General features: G+C 41.5%; 1 protein-coding gene across 8 annotated transcripts in view; it reads left to right on the top strand.

Moving 5' to 3' along the window:
- sgip1a (SH3GL interacting endocytic adaptor 1a) overlaps positions 1–16,967 on the top strand; it is a 159,077-nt gene that overhangs the window by 54,115 nt on the left and 87,995 nt on the right. The window lies entirely within an intron of this gene.

The following is a 16,967-nucleotide window of genomic DNA, read 5'->3' as shown; positions in this document are numbered from 1 at the left end:
TGTGCTTTCTGCTACTGTATGTCATGCTGCCCCCAGTGGTGAATAAAAGGCAAGCAGATGCAGCACCAGGATGCCGAAGCACAGTAGTAAAACCCTGGAGAAAGTCCCTGGGTTTTCAAGAATTGTGGATGTGAAGATACACAATACTGCTTTAAGTTTCATCTAATGGATCAAGAAAAATGAGTGCCTTCATTAAACAAATAATTGTGTCAGAATGCATCAAATCACACCAAATGGACTTGGTCCATAATAAATGTATTGTTCTGGAATTATAATTTAGTCCATGTATGTATCTGAATGTGAATGCGGCCATTTTTACCCAAGGCCAAAATATGGCTATTGGGTATTGTGAAGACTTTGCGTCTGTCCGTCTGTGCTCACCATAAGTCCAGTCTTATTACTGCCAGGGTCTTCCAACTCACAGGGAACATTCTTGGGATAAAGACCTTGGACAAGTTCAAAGATGGCTAACTTTGACCAATTTTAAGAGGTCAAAAGGTCACATCCTGTTTCCTATTTTTATGTTCAGATGGCCGACAGTATTTTAGCGTTGCCTTATACGAGTATTTATGTCCGCACAGGACGTAATAAAATCATCAGCATTTATTTATTGTTTGTTTGTCTGCTTGTCTGTCTTTTAGCAAGATAACATCAAAACTACTTCACGGATTCTCACCAAATTTTCACCACAGATACATATTAGGCCATGGAAGACTTAATTAAATTTTGGAGTTGATCTGGATCTGGATTCTGGATCAAGTCTCACATTACATAGGCTTTGAAGGATTACGTCAAAACTGCTACACAGATTCTCAACAAATTTGCATCACAGATACATATTAGGCCGTGGAAGACTCCACTGAATTTTGGAGATGATCTGGATCGGGATTCTGGATCACGGTTCCAGTTTATTTAGGCTTTGAAGGATTAGGTCAAAACTACTCCACGGATTTTCACCAAATTTACACCATAGAAAGATATTAGGGCCTGGAAGACTCCACTGAATTTTGGAGGTGATCCGGAACCAGACTGGCGGATGTCAGAAATCTCAGATTGCTCTTGTTTAACAATACGACTGCCATGTGGCTGATAAACAAGATGTTGCTACCTTCAAGAGAGAAGAGAGGATACTGATCATTTTGATCTTTGCACTCAAAATAAAAGTGTCGTATACATCTTATTTTACCAACAGCCATTTACTGAGTCATGCAGCTGAAACAGAAACGCTAAAAAATACTTTTACTTTCCTTTTCTGGGTGTAAATGACTGTACTTCATTCTGATATGCCATTAAAATTAGCTTGCTCGTTACATAATGCGCCCAATGCTTCTGTATTTCTTACTTAAATGAACACCGTGGTCTTTTAAGGCGCTCCTCTGACATTGTAGAAGTAGTTTCCCTGGAGCAGTATCTAATTGAAAAAGTATTGAAATAGAATTGTTCTGTTCTACAAAAACATTTATGAATGTGCTCACCTTCCTTCTGTGTTCTTGTCGTGGGCAACTCTGAGGACTAAATTTGTATTTGTGTAGCTGTGCCTCCCCTCTAAGTTGTGATTGTGTGTTCGGTCTAATAATAGCATGGACGGTTAATTGTAGGGTTTCCAGGTGGTCCTATTTATTTGCTGACAGCCTCTTCCTGTAGGTTAAAGGGCAGCGGCCACACAGCGATAACAACGCCACACTGCGTTTTCCGCTGCTATTCGTTTGTTTCCTTGTCTTTCGACCCATTCTAAAGTTAGCTTACCATGTGTCCCTGATTAGCCTGAGAATTGCATTCTGAAGTATTTTTAGAGGCTCTTTCATCCACCAACTGTCTTTGCCGATTTTCAGGCTTTGCTGTGTCCTGCTGTTTGGCTTCACTGTCCTTTCACTTTCCCTACAATTACATTACTGTCTCGAGAAGAGACCATTAATTACGTTAGCACTTGTGCTAGCATCCATCAGAACGGATACTACCATTTTGTGCCACACGCTCTGCTATTTCCACTGTCCATTAACTAACCCTGCTTTTGTTTTTTCTTGTAAACATCATTCATGTACTTTGTCTAATTTGTGTTAGGCCTTTATCGCATTATTGTTGAATTTAAAGTTTCTGTATTACTGTAGGCAGAAAAGAGCCTGTTATAGGAGATATATAAACAGGCAAGAATAGTTTAATAGTTGGGTAAAAAGTGACCAAAATATTAAGTATTAACCTGCAGTTCCTTGACTGGCCACTTGAGGCTGGCTCCAGAAGGGAGCAACTTCCCATTCATCTCTGTGTTATAATGTCCACCTTTAAAGCAGAAATAAACCACAGCCTGGTACAAAAATGGTTTTGGTCTCTATAGATAGTTCCCTCCTCCATGACAACTGCACGGGGGTGAATTTTTTGTAACTTCTTAGTTTGAGATGCTTTAATCCATAAAGGCATATGTAATTGGGGGTGTGGCCGCTTTGAATGACAGCGGCTGAGCAAGGCTCTGACTCTAAATATATCATTTGTCTGCTTAATGCATCTGCTGCCTGTTGTAGAGGTTGTGCCTGTTTCATTTATTACAAATATCTTGAATAATATGTGTGGTGAAACATCCGAACGGATCATCTAAGACGTCTCTGCTGCAATATTCACGCTGAATGAAAGTCATGTCTGATATCCGGTTGCATGCCAGTAGTGTTATCACTTTTAGCAGCTATTCCTAGCCTGATGTTGTAAGCCCCCATTAATGCACGATTACTGAGAAAGTAAGTGGTTCATAACTTTTATTATCCACATGAAATTAAATCATTAGGAGAACTACTCGTAGTCCCTAAAAATAGATTTAATAAACACACAAACTGATGTTAGCTTGTATTTCTCAGACTTCTTTTGTCTCACACACATAATGTAACCAGAATCAGCACTACCCCTGCTGCCAACATGGCAACGCCCAGACATGGGCTTCATATCGGCTGTTCCGGGTATCTATTAAAAACAAAACAACAACAACAAAAAAAAACAGGTGATGTCATGCAGGCTTTGTCCAGCATATATGCAGTCTATGGTTATTTCCATCTTCTACTACAGAATACAAATCAGACATTTTCCCAGTGACCACTGGTGTTCATCAGGGATGGGTTCTGGCTCCGACACTATTCAGTGTTTACATGGATCAGGTGTTCGGTAGCATTCTGGAAACCAACAACTTCAGTGTCTTTCTTGGCAAAGAAAGTTTTACCAAGCCTGTAATCTTTGCAGAATCGAACGGATGTCCTGACTGCAGCACTGGAGAAGTGCGGTGAGAAATGGGTGTGTCTGGTTTTGTGGTTGTCCTGGATCAGTATCCAGGTTTTAGTGCATGTCTCTATCCACTGTGAGTGTTGAACTTGAATTCCACAAGTAACTCCGTAAATATGAGCATCCATTCAGCTCTGAAAGTTTGGGTTCTTACAGATACATGAGGACATCTGAACTTCCTATTTTGAAACATGTTGCCATCTTGACCATATCCTGAAATAAAGACAGGCAGGTCTGCCAAGTTGCTTGGGAATCCTCGTTGCTACTCGCAGGCTCCTGGTGGCTGCTGGTGCTTTTCAGATGATCTCCAAAATTTTGTACGTTCTTCCACCTAATACAAGTCGTATTTCAACCAAATCCTGATTTCAAGCACGAATAAACAAACAAACAAAAGCAAAAATCTTCAGCAGAAGTAATGAAGGTAAACAAAAGAAATGCACTGCAAAAGAAAACCAATATACATCTGTGTCTTGTTGGTTTTCTGCAGCAGGGCACAGCTGTCACGTGCACACTGACTCGTGCAAACACACAATAGACTTTCACGAGCACAGCTGTAAAGCTGTCAGCTCTGAATTCAGGTAAATACTTTACAGGAAGGTTTCTGTGTAGGCTGTCAGTTGTCCAGGTGGTTTCCATAGTAAAGAAGCTTGAATCTTCGACTGGACTGGGTTGCTTGACGTGAGGACGTTTCGCTTCAAATCGCAGAAGCTTCCTCAGCTAAAATTCTTGCTCTGGTAGTCTGACTTCTGTCTTGACTCTTGTAGACTCTTCTTCTCTACAAGAGTCAGACAGAAGTCAGACTACCAGAGCAAGAATTTTAGCTGAGGAAGCTTCTGCGATTTGAAGCGAAACGTCCTCACGTCAAGCAACCCAGTCCAGTCGAAGATTCAAGCTTCTCTACTTTACAGGAAAGGGAAATGGGCCTAAAGGGAATAAAACTAAGCGGGGGCACAAATAAAGATTTTTTTATTCTTTGTAGATTATCCGGAAACATGGGCAGCACAGTGGTGATGCTCGCTCTTCTGTTGTTGTCATGGTAATCCCTCGGTGGTGAGGAAGATGGTCTCCTAGTTGATTCACAGCACGTGGTTGTTGTGGGAGGCTTCTGCCAGTTAGGATCTTAGGCTCTCTCTCCTTCCTCTTTCTCCTCTTCTCCTCTGTATTGTTAATCCATGTGGATCATTGGCATAATGGTGACTAAGGCAATATGTCCGTCATAGTTTTTAGTACCTGAACCCAAGCTATCAGGTATAAATGGTACCACCAGTCTGCAAAAATGTCCTCTAATCAAACAGCTAAACCACAGTTAACCTGTTAGCCTTAGCTTTTGCTAACTGTGAGATGGTGTGCTTGGGCTTAATTTGCCACATTCAGGTCACGCCGCTCTTGCCCATGGTCCACCTGTTTACCTATATGGGTTGGCTGGGAGTTAGGCAGAGTCAGACACTCTGCTTATCACAAGGTGTTCTGATGTTGTTTAAATAGGTAACATGAAGAAGTTGGCGAGTTGCACGAGGATTCCTCAGTATGTGAAATGATTGCTAACCAGAGAACCGATTCACCGCTTAATCTTGATGAATTAAAAAATCAGCAGAGGGACAAGTGTTTGCATTTGAAGGGCATCAGGGATTAAATAGATAAAAGACCAAGATGTGAAGGAGCTGAAGACAAGTGAGGGTCAGAACCAGTTTCCAGGGTGATTCCAGATGAGCAGAATCAGGCCGTGAGGAGGGAAAGAAAAGGTTGATGAGGAGAGCAGCTGCTTTTACAGAAAAACTCCCTCCTGATGCTGAGCATCAGGATGCGAGGGCACACCGAGTCGTCATGCTGACGCTGCCAACAGATGTTTCAATGAGGTCAGCCGGAGGGAAACTGTCAAGATGCTGAATGAAAGCAGAAATGTTTAAAGGAGATTCAAGAGAACTGCCACAGTTTTTTGTTCACAAATAAAACTAAATAGTACACAGTGGTTCAGTCATCTCCTTACTTTGTGTTGTTTAAAAGCATCAGTTTTTCATTTTTCTGACTCACTGCAGAAAACCTGCACTTCTAAAGGATTTGTTTATTGTTCCTCTTCTTCTTTGGTCTTTGTTGTTGTTTTTTTTCTTATTTGTTACACTCGTTTTGAAAATGGATATCTTTGCATCACTGCACATCTCAAACTGGAGGACCTTTAGTCAGGTCACTGCTTGGTTATTAGCCTGGGAATGTTTATCATTTCTTCACTTTATAACTCAAACTTATAGGGTACTAAAAACTTTTGTACATCTCTCTCTGTCTCTATCTCTCTGTATCTCATTCTCTATCTCTCTCACGCTCACAGTGACGAAAATAAGTATTTGAACACCCTGCGGTTTTGAAAGTTCTCCCACTTAGAAATCATAGAGGGGTCTGAAATTTTCATCTAAGGTGCTGTTTGAACTTGTTACCTGTAAAAAAGACACCTGTTCACACACTCAGTCAATCACACTCCAACCTGTCGACCATAGCCAAGACCAAAGAGCTGTCTAAGGACACCAGGGACAAAACTGTAGACCTGCACAAGGCTGGGATGGACTACAGGACAACAAGCAAGCAGCTTGGTAGAAGACAACAACTGTTATGATTATTTATTAGAAAGTGGATGAAACACAAGATGACTGTCAATCTCCCTCGGGCTGGGATTCCATGCAAGATCTCACTCTGTGGGGTAAGGATGATTCTGAGAAAGCTCAGAACTACACAGGAGGACCTGGTCAATGAAGAGAGCTGGGACCACAGTCACAAAGATTACATTAGTAGCACATGATGCTGTCATGATTTAAAATCCTGCAGGGCAGCAAGGTCCCCCTGCTCAAGCCAGCACATGTCCAGGCCTGTTTGAAGTTCACCAGTGACCATCTGGATGATCCAGAGGAGGCATGGGAGAAGGTCATGTAGTCAGATGAGACCAGAATAGAGCTTTTTGGAATCAACTTCACTTACCATGTTTAGAGGATGAGAACAACCCCAAGAAAACCATCCCAACCGTGAAGCAAGGGGGTGGAAACATCATACTCTGGGGGTGCTCTTCTGCAAAGGGGACAGGACAACTGCACCGTATTGAAGGGAGGATGGACAGGGTCATGTATTGCGAGATTTTGGCAAACAACCTCCTTCTCTCAGTAAGAGCATTGAAGATGGGTCATGGCTGGGTCTTCCAGCATGACAATGACCCCAAACACACAGCCAGGGCAATGAAGGCGGGGCTCCGTATGAAGCATTTCAAGGTCCTGGAGTGGCCTGGCCAGTCTCCAGACCTGAACTCAATAGAAAATCTTTGGAGGGAGCTGCAACTCCAAACCTGAAAGATCTAGAGAAGATCTGTATGGAGGAGTGGACCAAAATCCTTGCTGCAGTGTGTGAAAACCTAGAGAAAAACTACAGGAAATGTTTGACCTCTGTAATTGCAAACAAAGGCTACTGTACCAAATATTAACATTGATTTTTTTGCAATTGACACAATTGCAATTTGCATCCTGTTGGCTCTCACTGCTGTATTGTATCGTTTCCTGTTCCGGAGCACAGTGGTGTTTTGCTGTATATGTTAGCTGCTTAATCTGCGCAGTTAGATTGATCTAGTTAACTAGATAACGATTTGTTTCACAGTGTAATCTTCACGTGCCTTAACTAAAGCACTCCCTCTGCTGAATCACCTCTAAATTATTTACACATTATTCACTTTGCGTGTTTTTAGGAATCCGCTAGCTTAGCGCAGCTACTAGCTCTTAGCCAGTTTAGCATGGCGGCTTCTCCTGTCTCTCCCACACTTTTCTGCTCTGGGTGTGAAATGTTTAGTTATTCCTCGGCCTCCTTTAGCAGTAATGGTACTTGTAATAAGTGTAGCTTATTCGCAGCTTTGGAGGCCAGGCTGGGTGAATTGGAGACTCGGCTCCGCACCTTGGAAAATCCTACAGCTAGCCAGGCCCCTGTAGTCGGTGCGGACCAAGGTAGCTTAGCCGCCGTTAGTTCCCTCCCGGCAGATCCTGAGCAGCCGGGAAAGCAGGCCGACTGGGTGACTGTGAGGAGGAAGCGTAGTCCTAAACAGAAGCCCCGTGTACACCGCCAACCCGTTCACATCTCTAACTGTTTTTCCCCACTCGGCGACACACCCGCTGAGGATCAAACTCTGGTTATTGGCAACTCTGTTTTGAGAAATGTGAAGTTAGCGACACCAGCAACCATAGTCAATTGTCTTCTGGGGCCAGAGCAGGCGACATTGAAGGAAATTTGAAACTGCTGGCTAAGGCTAAGCGTGAATTTGGTAAGATTGTAATTCACGTCGGCAGTAATGACACCCGGTTACGCCAATCGGAGGTCACTAAAATTAATATTGAATCGCTGTGTAACTTTGCAAAAACAATGTCAGACTCTGTAGTTTTCTCTGGGCCCCTCCCCAGTCGGACCGGGAGTGACATGTTTAGCCGCATGTTCTCCTTGAATTGCTGGCTGTCTGAGTGGTGTCCAAAAAATGAGGTGGGCTTCATAGATAATTGGCAAAGCTTCTGGGGAAAACCTGGTCTTGTTAGGAGAGACGACATCCATCGCACTTTGCATGGAGCAGCTCTCATTTCTAGAAATCTGGCCAATTTTCTTAAATCCTCCAAACCGTGACTATCCAGGGTTGGGACCAGGAAGCAGAGTTGTAGTCTTACACACCTCTCTGCAGCTTCTCTCCCCCTGCCATCCCCTCATTACCCCATCCCCGTAGAGACGGTGCCTGCTCCCAGACCACCAATAACCAGTAAAAATCTATTAAGCATAAAAATTCAAAAATAAAAATAATATAGCACCTTCAACTGCACCACAGACTAAAACAGTTAAATGTGGTCTATTAAACATTAGATCTCTCTCTTCTAAGTCCCTGTTAGTAAATGATATAATAATGGATCAACATATTGATTTATTCTGCCTTACAGAAACCTGGTTACAGCAGGATGAATATGTTAGTTTAAATGAGTCAACACCCCCGAGTCACACTAACTGCCAGAATGCTCGTAGCAGGGGCCGAGGCGGAGGATTAGCAGCAGTCTTCCACTCCAGCTTATTAATTAATCAAAAACCCAGACAGAGCTTTAATTCATTTGAAAGCTTGTCTCTTAGTCTTGTCCATCCAAATTGGAAGTCCCAAAAACCAGTTTTATTTGTTATCTATCATCCTCCTGGTCGTTACTGTGAGTTTCTCTGTGAATTTTCGGACCTTTTGTCTGACTTAGTGCTTAGCTCAGATAAGATAATTATAGTGGGCGATTTTAACATCCACACAGATGCTGAGAATGACAGCCTCAACACTGCATTTAATCTATTGTTAGACTCGATTGGCTTTGCTCAAAATGTAAATGAGTCCACCCACCACTTTAATCATACCTTAGATCTTGTTCTGACTTATGGTATGGAAATTGAAGACTTAACAGTATTCCCTGAAAACCCCCTTCTGTCTGATCATTTACTCTGATGGACTACCCAGTAGTGGGGAATAAGTTTCATTACAGTAGAAGTCTTTCAGAAAGCGCTGTAACTAGGATAAGGATATGATTCCTTCTTTATGTTCTCCAATGCCATATACCAACACAGGGCAGAGTATCTACCTAAACTCTGTGAGTGAGATGGATTATCTCGTCAATAGTTTTATATCCTCATTGAGGACAACTTTGGATGCTGTAGCTCCTCTGAAAAAGAGAGCCTTAAATCAGAAGTGCATGACTTCGTGGTATAACTCACAAACTCGCAGCTTAAAGCAGATAACCCGTAAGTTGGAGAGGAAATGGCGTCTCACTAATTTAGAAGATCTTCACTTAGCCTGGAAAAAGAGTCTGTTGCTCTATAAAAAAAAGCCCTCCGTAAAGCTAGGACATCTTACTACTCATCACTAATTGAAGAAAATAAGAACAACCCCAGGTTTCTTTTCAGCACTGTAGCCAGGCTGACAAAGAGTCAGAGCTCTATTAAGCCGAGTATTCTTTTAACTTTAACTAGTAATGACTTCATGACTTTCTTTGCTAATAAAATTTTAACTATTAGAGAAAAAAAAAATTACTCATAACCATCCCAAAGACATATCGTTCTCTTTGGCTGCTTTCAGTGATGCCGGTATTTGGTTAGACTCTTTCTCTCCGATTGTTCTGTCTGAGTTATTTTCATTAGTTACTTCCTCCAAACCATCAACATGTCTATTAGACCCATTCCTCCCAGGCTGCTCAAGGAAGCCCTACCATTAATTAATGCTTCGATCTTAAATATGATCAATCTATCTTTATTAGTTGGCTATGTACGACAGGCTTTTAAGGTGGCAGTAATTAAACCATTACTTAAAAAGCCATCACTTGACCCAGCTATCTTAGCTAATTATAGGCCAATCTCCAACCTTCCTTTTCTCTCAAAAATTCTTGAAAGGGTAGTTGTAAAACAGCTAACTGATCATCTGCAGAGGAATGGTCTATTTGAAGAGTTTCAGTCAGGTTTTAGAATTCATCATAGTACAGAAACAGCATTAGTGAAGGTTACAAATGATCTTCTTATGGCCTTAGACAGTGGACTCATCTCTGTGCTTGTTCTGTTAGACCTCAGTGCTGCTTTTGATACTGTTGACCATAAAATTTTATTACAGAGATTAGAGCATGCCATAGGTATTAAAGGCACTGCGCTGTGGTGGTTTGAATCATATTTATCTAATAGATTACAATTTGTCCATGTAAATGGGGAATCGTCTTCACAGACTAAGGTTAATTATGGAGTTCCACAAGGTTCTGTGCTAGGACCAATTTTATTCACTTTATACATGCTTCCCTTAGGCAGTATTATTAGACAGCATTGCTTAAATTTTCATTGTTACGCAGATGATACTCAGCTTTATCTATCCATGAAGCCAGAGGACACACACCAATTAGCTAAACTGCAGGATTGTCTTACAGACATAAAGACATGGATGACCTCTAATTTCCTGCTTTTAAACTCAGATAAAACTGAAGTTATTGTACTTGGCCCCACAAATCTTAGAAACATGGTGTCTAACCAGATCCTTACTCTGGATGGCATTACCCTGACCTCTAGTAATACTGTGAGAAATCTTGGAATCATTTTTGATCAGGATATGTCATTCAGTGCGCATATTAAACAAATATGTAGGACTGCTTTTTTGCATTTGCGCAATATCTCTAAAATTAGAAAGGTCTTGTCTCAGAGTGATGCTGAAAAACTAATTCATGCATTTATTTCCTCTAGGCTGGACTATTGTAATTCATTATTATCAGTTTGTCCTAAAAGTTCCCTGAAAAGCCTTCATTTAATTCAAAATGCTGCAGCTAGAGTACTGACAGGGACTAGAAGGAGACAGCATATCTCACCCATATTGGCCTCTCATCATTGGCTTCCTGTTAATTCTAGAATAGAATTTAAAATTCTTCGTCTTACTTATAAGGTTTTGAATAATCACGTCCCATCTTGTCTTAGGGACATCATAGTACCATATCACCCCAATAGAGCGCTTTGCTCTCAGACTGCAGGCTTACTTGTAGTTCCTAGGGTTTGTAAGAGTAGAATGGGAGGCAGAGCCTTCAGCTTTCAGGCTCCTCTCCTCTGGAACCAGCTCCCAATTCGGATCAGGGAGACAGACACCCTCTCTACTTTTAAGATTAGGCTTAAAACTTTCCTTTTTGCTAAAGCTTATAGTTAGGGCTGGATCAGGTGACCCTGAACCATCCCTTAGTTATGCTGCTATAGACTTAGACTGCTGGGGGGTTCCCATGATGCACTGAGTGTTTCTTTCTCTTTTTGCTCTGTATGCACCACTCTGCATCTGCTCCCCTCCACAGCATGTCTTTTTCCTGGTTCTCTCCCTCAGCCCCAACCAGTCCCAGCAGAAGACTGCCCCTCCCTGAGCCTGGTTCTGCTGGAGGTTTCTTCCTGTTAAAAGGGAGTTTTTCCTTCCCACTGTCGCCAAGTGCTTGCTCACAGGGGGTCGTTTTGACAGTTGGGATTTTTCTGTAATTACAACCCCTGGCAAAAATTATGGAATCACCGGCCTCGGATGATGTTCATTCAGTTGTTTAATTTTGTAGAAAAAAAGCAGATCATAGACATGACACAAAACTAAAGTCATTTCAAATGGCAACTTTCTGGCTTTAAGAAACACTATAAGAAATCAAGAAAAAAAGATTGTGGCAGTCAGTAACGGTTACTTTTTTATACCAAGCAGAGGAAAAAAATATGGAATCACTCAATTCTGAGGAAAAAATTATGGAATCACCCTGTAAATTTTCATCCCCAAAACTAACACCTGCGTCATATCAGATCTGCTCGTTAGTCTGCATCTAAAAAGGAGTGAACACACCTTGGAGAGCTGTTGCACCAAGTGGACTGACATGAATCATGGCTCCAACACAAGAGATGTCAATTGAAACAAAGGAGAGGATTATCAAACTCTTAAAAGAGAGTAAATCATCACGCAATGTTGCAAAAGATGTTGGTTGTTCACAGTCAGCTGTGTCTAAACTCTGGACCAAATACAAACAACATGGGAAGGTTGTTAAAGGCAAACATACTGGTAGACCAAGGAAGACATCAAAGCGTCAAGACAGAAAACTTAAAGCAATATGTCTCAAAAATGGAAAAATGTACAACAAAACAAATGAGGAACGAATGGGAGGAAACTGGAGTCAACATCTGTGACCGAACTGTAAGAAACCGCCTAAAGGAAATGGGATTTACATACAGAAAAGCTAAATGAAAGGCATCATTAACACCCAAACAGAAAAAAACAAGGTTACAATGGGCTAAGGAAAAGCAATCGTGGACTGTGGATGACTGGATGAAAGTCATATTCAGTGATGAATCTCGAATCTGCATTGGGCAAGGTGATGATGCTGGAACTTTTGTTTGGTGCCTTTCCAATGAGATTTATAAAGATGACTGCCTGAAGAGAACATGTAAATTTCCACAGTCATTGATGATATGGGGCTGCATGTCAGGTAAAGGCACTGGGGAGATGGCTGTCATTACATGATCAATAAATGCACAAGTTTTGTTGTGTGGGCCGCCAGAAGAGGAGGTACTGCTGGCCCACCACCAGATGGTGCCCTGCCTGAAGTGCGGGCTTCAGGCACGAGAGGGCGCTGCCGCCACGGACACAACCGGGAGTGACAGCTGTCACACATCAACTCATGACAGTTGTCACCCGTCATTTCATCACTCCATAAAAGCCGGATGTCATCTCCACCTCGCTGCCGAGATATCATCTACCTGGGAAGGTAATTCTCTGCTGTACTGAAAACTGTGTCATAGTCTGAACTCTTTTTGCAGCTGCTTTCCTGTTGTGTGCCTTATCTGCTGGATTGGCATTTGGTGTGAACAGCGACGGCTTCGCTTCACATCCAAACCAGATAAGTGGTTAACAGGAGCTGCACGAGTGTGTGATTAGAGGTGGAGGTGACTTTCCACCTTCTGACTGTTTTTGTTACTGGGTGTGCACACACCCACATCTCACTGTTTGTGCTCCTCGCCAGCAGTACCAGATCCGACAGTCGGGGACGGTGATCACCTGGGAATTCGGGACTTGGCGGCTCCAGTATTCACCAGGTTCGGTGGCGGCGGAAATCGTGTGGTTCCGGCTCTTCTCAGGACAGACGTCTTCTATCCTCGAGCCTGCCCACACGTCACCTTTGTGTATTGACTGCTATCAGATTCTGAGATTGTCTGTATATTCGTTGTGCACATTCACAACATTAAATTGTTACCTTTTGGCTCATCTATTGACCGTTCATTTGCGCCCCCTGTTGTGGGTCCGTGTCACTACACTTTCCCCAACAAGTTTATGTTTATATTTTGGACAACTGAAAGGATGTTTGGGGATGATGAAATCATTTTTCAAGATGATAATGCATCTTGCCATAGAGCAAAAACTGCAAAAACATTCCTTGCAAAAAAGACACATAGGGTCAATGTCATGGCATAGGGTCATTGTCAATGAGCAGATCTGATTTGATGCAGGTGTTAATTTGGGGGATGAAAATTTACAGGGTGATTCCATAATTTTTTCCTCAGAATTGAGTGATTCCATATTTTTTTTCCTCTGCTTGGTGTTGGGAAAGTGTAAGTACACGGACCCACAACAGGGGGCGCAAATGAACGGACAATGGAATAGGTCAAATAACAACACTTTACTGTTGCGAACGTGCACAACAAACACAACAGATTACACAATAGATCAGAGGTCAAATTACAAGGTGTCGTGTGGGCAGGCTCGAAGATAGGAGACGCCTGTCCAAAGCAGAGCCGGAACCACACGATTTCCTCCGCCACCAGACCCCGGGAATACTGGAGCCGCCAAGTCCCGAACTCCCAGGTGGCCACTGCCTCCGCGTGTCGGACCTGGTACTGCTGGCGAGGAACAAAAACACAATTAAACGTGGGTGCGTCTGCACCCAGCAATCTGCACGGCAGGGAAGCTACCTCCACCTCTCGTTGGAGAAAAAGTCTGTTATCACTCACAAAAATCACAAAAAGGGCTTTCTATCAAGCAGTCAGGCTGAGGATATTACCTTTCAGGTAGAACGATATCTCGGCAAAGAGGTGGAGATGACGTCTTGCTGATATACCGATGCAGATCAGATGAGTGGTGACAGCTGTCACAGGTGATGAGTGTCAGCTGTCACCCCGGCTGCTCCTGTGAGGCGGCAGCGCCCTCTGGTGCCTGGAGCCCGCACTCCAGGCAGGGTGCCCTCTGGTGGTGGTGGGCCAGCAGTACCTCCTCTTCAGCGGCCCACACAACACTTGGTCTAAAAAAGTAACCGTTACTGACTGCCACAATCTTTTTTTCTTGATTTCTTATAGTGTTTCTTAAAGCCATAAAGTTGCCATTTGAAATGACTTTAGTTTTGTGTCATGTCTGTGATCTGCTTTTTTTCTACAAAATTAAACAACTGAATGAACATCCTCTGAGGCCGGTGATTCCATAATTTTTGCCAGGGGTTGTATTGTATGGCTTTGCCTTGCAATATGAAGCGCCTTGGGGCAACTGTTTGTTGTGATTTGGCGCTATATAAATAAAATTGATTTTTTTGATTTGATTTGATTTGATTTTCACAGGTGTTCAAATATTTACTTGCAGCAGTAACATACAAATTAATTATTTTTAAAAAATCATACATTGTGATTTCCGGATTTTCTTTTTTAGATTGTCTCTCACAGTGGACATTCATCTAAGATGAAAATTTCAGACCCCTCCATGATTTCTAAGTGGGAGAACTTGCATAATCACAGGGTGTTCAAATACTTATTTTCCTCACTCTATATATCTATTTTTGTTGCTTACTGTATCTCTCTTTATGTGTCTGTATCTCTCTTTATCTCTATATTTCTTTCTATTTGTTTCTGTCTCTGGACAGCTGTCTCTCTCTATATCTCCACCTCTCTATATCTCTATTTCTGTATATCTCTGTCGTTATCTTTCTGTATCTATATCTGTTTCTTTGTATCTCTTTATCTCTGTATCTCTCTCTATAGCTGTCTCTATCTCTCTTTCTGTCTCTGTCACACTATATGTGTCTCTATATTTCTGTATCTATATATCTGTTTCTCTGTATCTCTTTCTTTATCTATATCTCAATCTCAGTCTCTATATTTCTGTATCTATATCTCTGTTTCTCTGTCACTCTCTTTCTCTGTCTCTGTATCCCTGTATCTGTCTCGATCACTCTCTCTCTCTCTTTCTCTCTCTCTTTCTCTCTCTCTCTCTCTGTCTCTATCACTCTATATCTGTCTCTAGTGCCCTACATCCCTGTTTCTAACATTCTCCGTCTCTGTTTTTCTATGTATATCCTCTATGTATATCTTCATATCTCTCTGTCTCTCTGTTTATCTAGCTCTGTTTCATTGTGTATATCTGTGTGGCCATGTTTCCATTGCACATCACCTAAATCACATAGTACAGGTGCATTTGGTGTGAGTTTTACTTAACAGTCCTATTTACACGACACATAGTCTGAATGCAAAGGAAGGAACATGCTACAAAGTGGTTGTACTTAGTAACGTAATTAGTCATGGGAGTGTTTTGGGCACAGCAAGAAATAAATCATGGTGTTGCAGAGGTTTCACTTTAAAAGATGGGTTTCTATTTCTATTTAGCTGGCAAACTCTGAAGTGAAAGGTTTTCTGGTGGAGAAAAGGTGATACATGCAAAGAGCAGCACCTAGTGGACAGCACAAAGTGTATGCACCCTGTTATTTTGATGTGTTTCTTAACACAGTTATATACAGTACATGTTTGCATGTATAATTGTAGTTTAAATTTTGAATTTGACAGAAGTTGTCAAGGTGACACAATTATTAAACTGAGTTGTCTCACACCTGGCTATGTAGAGATTTTTCTTCCTGCTTCTACTCTGAGACATGTCGTTTTCTAGAAATAGCTCCTGATCCCGCTTTCTTACACCTGAGTGCACATGAACAGTGCTCATGAGTTTCTGTTTGTTGTGTTCCTGTTTGTGTGATTGTGTTTGTGCGTTGTGCCGGTGCCTTTGTATTTGAAGTTGTCAATATTGCTTTATTTATTTGCTGCTTTTCTGATCGATGACTGTTCATTTAAAAACAAGGTTGAATGCGTGATATAGATCAGTGAGCATATTTCGGGTAAGACTCCTCATTGGCAGCAAACCTTCCAGGATCAATTTCCCGTATCTGGAAGCAAACATTAATCCACAGCAGCAATCTGTCAGATCACTGAATGAACAACTGTAGATGATTACAAAAGACACTTCACAAAACCAAAAATCACTATTTGTTTTTCCATTTACACACACTGATCTGGGCTCCTTTTACATGCACATGGCATGTTTTTATGTCCTGCCATTTTGGATATAGTCTATGCGACATGTCACCGTCCTTGTGTGTATGTGCGTGCATGCATGTGTGTGTAGACAAATTCTTCTGAACATTTATGGAATCAGTAGCTGATAGGAAATAGATGAACTGATAATGTTTTGGGGGTTGTCAGTAGTTATAAATGGTGAAAAGTTCATATTTACACCATTTGTGTCTCATATTGGATCCATGTTGCAACACGAGTGTTGCTGTGATATAGTATTTGTGTACTTTGTAGCTATCGGATATATTTGTAATTATCTTGATTCATTTTTGCTTTGCCTTCCACATTATAATACCTCAAGATACATGCATTATCTAACAACATAATCTCTGTGCTTCCATGGAAGAACCAAGACTATGTTCCACTGTAGTCAACATTCTACTTCAGCGTCTTGGATACAGATACAGATTTTTTTTATTTTTTTTTTTTTATTGTCATTGTAACTGATACAATGAAAGATATGGTGCAAGCCTATCAGTGCAGATATAAACCTGAGTAAACTACGAGCAGACTTGAAAGGTCTGGAGAAGAAAGGAAAAATAAACATAAAATTTAACAGAATGAAAGAGGTATGTCCAGAGTGCAAGTTAACAAAAAAAGAAAAAAAATTACAAGAACATAAAAGCAAAAACGAGATTGCATATAAATGAAGAGAAAAGTATGTACAAAACTGTGAATATTTCAGTGGCAGTTATTGCACATAAACAAATATTGTACTCATTTCCAGTGTGAGACGGCTTCAGAAGGCTTCTTCTTTTTATTTTATACAGTATGTTTGCAGCCACTTTGCTTATAATTTTGCTGGGGCGATGATGGCATTTCTCTTTTATTCA

The sequence above is a fragment of the Thalassophryne amazonica genome, chromosome 10, assembly GCF_902500255.1.
Source record: "Thalassophryne amazonica chromosome 10, fThaAma1.1, whole genome shotgun sequence".
Classification (NCBI taxonomy): domain Eukaryota; kingdom Metazoa; phylum Chordata; class Actinopteri; order Batrachoidiformes; family Batrachoididae; genus Thalassophryne; species Thalassophryne amazonica.
The sequence above is the reverse complement of the archived record's forward strand: the minus strand, read 5'-3'. Positions and strand labels throughout refer to the sequence as shown.